This window comes from Varroa jacobsoni, unplaced genomic scaffold (assembly GCF_002532875.2).
Source record: "Varroa jacobsoni isolate VJ856 unplaced genomic scaffold, vjacob_1.0 scaffold_1380, whole genome shotgun sequence".
NCBI lineage: Eukaryota > Metazoa > Arthropoda > Arachnida > Mesostigmata > Varroidae > Varroa > Varroa jacobsoni.
Genome location: NW_019214282.1, coordinates 142,101 through 146,307, shown reverse-complemented (window position 1 = coordinate 146,307; position 4,207 = coordinate 142,101). Strand labels below are relative to the sequence as shown.

The 4,207-nt window shown below is 40.4% G+C and overlaps 1 long non-coding RNA gene across 1 annotated transcript; it reads right to left on the bottom strand.

Moving 5' to 3' along the window:
* Window positions 1-1,029: 1,029 nt before the first annotated feature.
* On the bottom strand, window positions 1,030-2,192 carry LOC111269350 (uncharacterized). Its single transcript, XR_002685733.2, has 2 exons — window positions 2,082-2,192; window positions 1,030-1,575 (listed from the first exon to the last, which is right to left on the bottom strand). It is a non-coding gene; the product is annotated as an uncharacterized LOC111269350 (long non-coding RNA).
* Window positions 2,193-4,207: the final 2,015 nt, after the last annotated feature.

The following is a 4,207-nucleotide window of genomic DNA, read 5'->3' as shown; positions in this document are numbered from 1 at the left end:
CCGTTTTACCTGATGCAAAACATAGAGTCTTAGTCGTACCGAATGATAGGTGTTGTCGTGGTCATAAGCAGTCCTAGAAACGGAAGCGGCGTCGCTAAGACTGCAATAGTTCGGCTGCTCAGCATAGCAGAATGAAGCAGAACGGTTCTAGCTGCCGTTATATTTTGTGATGTTTTCATCTGTTTTACGTTTCCGTAGCGTGCAAGTGACGCCCCTAGAAAAACTTGTCCCTACTGGAAATAGAGGAACAGGAAGCTGAGCTAATTTGGAGTTTTGCCGGCAAAGACAAATCCTCGATATCAAATTGCAGCTCTTTTGCTAGTTTACCACCGCCTTTCTACTCCAGCTACAATTACAGCTTCTGCTGGTTCGTTTGGCTGCCGCTGTTGTTCCATTGATTGACTTGTTATTATTTGCCCTTTAACATTGCTTTTTTCTTAGTAGTGCGGCACGTTGACAATCCTTAAACGAAAGTATCTAAATAGGAAACGATAGCTAGAACGTCGTATCTGTGTATATACGTGTGTGTGTATATATAGTAGGCTTCTGCAAGGAGCGGTCGCTGCTTCGATTTTACGTGCAAAAATCTGAGGAAGCCTATGATAGGCCAGTGGTAACCAGCTTGCTATTGGGCCTATTCTTCACTATTTTGATTACCTCGTTGTTATCAAGTGGGAAAGAAATAAGTTTGCCCAACAAGCGTTTACAGGTCGAACATGACATATTGGCTAGCTAACTGATTAACAAAGATAACAAAGGTTATTCACACGATAACAACGATCCCACGGATAGCGTTATCTCCATTGCAGATAATTTGAAGAAAAATTACACTCAGAATCCGAGACGTTCGGTTAACAACACCACGAAAAAAATTATATATATATATATATATATATATATATAGTCTTATACCAAAATTTTGCAAAATCTCTCGATTTTTCTTTTGTTATCAATAGAATCGGGCGTGTAGACTGTCGCTTGCAAAATATCATAAACAAGCAAGCTCTTCTTCACAAAACACGTGATAGATCTACCCATATGTATTTATTTTCCTATCTATTTACTGCTTTTTTTGGCGTTAGCTAAGTACACGTTGACAAACGGTGTCTACAAGCCGATGGCGAGCGGTCACAAACGGGCATGACACAAAATTCGAAAGGAATGAAACAAAACAGCCGGCGACAGTTGTCGGTTAATGTAGTGGTGATTGAAGTAAATAGACGCTATACAGCATGAAGACTTGTTGTTGTCTCTACCTCATTATTACCGCGGCATCAGCGCATCCCGTCGCCCCCCGCTTCGTCCCTCGTGTCTAAGCAGCCGCGCCATTGACGAGAGCAACTGACCTTCGTTATTTCACGGCTGTTTTCACGTTGTTTTTTAATAACAATACGATGAAAATAGTCATAACCTATGTAATAACATTGGCAAAGAAACAAATATCAGCCCGTTCACGTAACAGTGTACGAGATATGTGTTGCACGTTTCCGAGCCTACAGACGCAACGCTAGAAATCGAAGTAAGTTGCTCCACTTCCGTTCGGAACCGTGATAGAAATGAATGAAAGTGAACAAGCTGCAACATACGAGAAAACAAAAAAAAAAGATGATCAGACAAAATTATTGTAAATTTTAAAATATTATTAGAAATAAAGCAAACATTAGAAAGTGACTGGGCATCACTCTATGATCAGTGGTCCAATGGCCCGTTTAAGACAAGCGTGGCCGGTGTAGCTATTCATCCGTCGATAGGAACTGAAACAGTCATTACTTGACCTGATATAGGGACGGATGGCCGGGCTTTTCGCTTACTAAAATCGCTCGTGCGTTCGATTGAATGGACTTCAAGAGAACAGACACCATATCACAAATATATAAATCTACAGTATAATCATTATAATAATATATCAGCTTTGAAAAAATACAGATCAGCGCGTGCAATGTCTATTCAATTTTCCATATCGTCTTAATTCGATGTGGCAAAATAGAACAGATATTAGGATCCATGGATATTTTGTTGTCACATAGATTGCTACAGGTATCATTGTAACATCATTCAATACAAATACAGCATTTACTGACATGCGCTGATCGTTTTCGGTCACTTAAGAACAGAAGCTTTCTTCCGGTTGGCCATCTTTATCCTCTTTAGTCTTCCTTTGTTCCTTTAAAACAGGCATTTGACTTTCAAAAAAAAAAAACAGTTATGTGTTAACAGTAATGTTGATACATCAACTTTTCAGTAATTGTTCCGTCAATTCAGATATCTATATATTCAGTAATTATTATCTTCTGCTATCTCGGACGCACTATAGTCTGTGGGATAATACTTATCTACGGAAGACTGGCGTACACTGTTCTTCACGGTGCACGGAAATTTCAATTGAAAGCAATAGCACGTTATGCGGCAGGATGGAAATATTCATACCGATAAAATCTTACCTATGAATAAGATATAAAAGTTTCAACAAACATCGCGGCTCGCAGCGGCGATGACTGCGGGCAAGTTCCTAGAGCCGGCATTGCCGTACTACTACTACTACTACTACTACGAGAGTTTTATGATTTTTATTCTATTGACGGTACATGCAGATACTTTAGCGTATGATCATCAGGGGGCGCGCACCGATATAACGTTGCGGTGACAAACAAAGCTTATAGAAGAGGAGGCCACAACAACTAACGAATCATTAGTCAGAACTGACTCGTAGCTCATTCGCTTTTCATTTGTTGTCGCGTTGTTCGATTAGGCTGTTGTTATTCGGTAAAGATCGGCCGATGGAGGCCTGGCTTTCTCTGGCTCGCGCCAGAATGGAAACAGCACTATGTTGTCTACCAGTCATCAACAACGTTATTATCACCAGCAGCAGCAGCAGCAGCAGCAGCAGCAGCAGCAGCAGCAGCAGCAGCAGCAGCAGCAGCAGCAGCAACAGCAGCAGCAGCAGCAGCAGCAGCGGCGGCAGCAGCGACAGCAGAAGCAGCAGCAACAGCAGCAGCAGCAGCATCACACGAACACTATGATAATCGGTGGCCCCTGCTCAGCAAAAAAACGAATCGGAATCTGTTTCGATTTGACGAGCTTTCCGTATACTTAAAACGATAGATATATACAGGTAGATGACTAATCATATTTCTGCTGTATAGGAGGTACTATTTAGATAACGCAAAAGAGAACTAGACATTTAGCAGACATTTCCGTCTGCTAAATGGCCACAAATACTTGAAGCGGTCACATACGAAGAAAAATATACTGTAGTGGTAAAGCTTGGTATTTTCGTTGAATGGACACTGAACGGAGATAACTTCCCATTGTACGTTAGATCATCTTGTACGATAAGGTTCGACGACAGTTCTTCAGAACGACCACAGTTCTCAGATGCCTTGGATACGTTCAAAATGATCGAGACGTCGCCTTGAAATACGTGCTTTGTAGATAATCGAGTAAACGTTAACGCCGTATTCAATGCAACGCACGGAAACATTCCTTAAGCATAGTTTCATAGTAGCCAGTAATACACGTTGTTAAGTAAAAATGTACATTACTCATTGTACGATAAAAAAAATCATCCATACGTACTGATACACAATAGCACTAGATATCTCAGACTTAAATGAATAAGCTTTTCTATAGATATAGAAAATTCTATAGAAAAATAGTTATTACGTGACTGAAATAACTGAAACAAAAGAGTGAAAATTTTCTTCTTTGTAAAAAGCTACGCTTGTATGCATAACCGAGCCGAAAATTGATCGAAAATGCTTCATGTAACTGAAATACGTATGGAGCGTGTCGTTCTCCAGGGGAAAAAAACCGATGTTTTCCGCTATGGAACAATATTTAGTTATGCGAACATTAGATCTAATCATGATGAGGTACAATTGCGATAATGGAATCATTTTAAATCCGTGACGGCTTTTTTTTCTATATAACTGTTGGCTCCGCCAAGTTCACGCGGGGTCTGAGCGAAGATAACGATCGTTTTTGGTGTTTACCCCGCGAGATATGGCGACAATCTGTAAAGTGTGGCCAGATATGAAACAATTGTAATAGTGAATGGATCTTGTTCCATTGGCCAATCGTGACAAAGCCGGGTGTTAAAGAACATGCAACAATTAACGTAATATAGGTTGAATCGTGTCGAAAGCTGCCACTCATTGGACAATATGAAGTACTCCATTATGTTGACCTTATCGTTCAAGCTATTCGT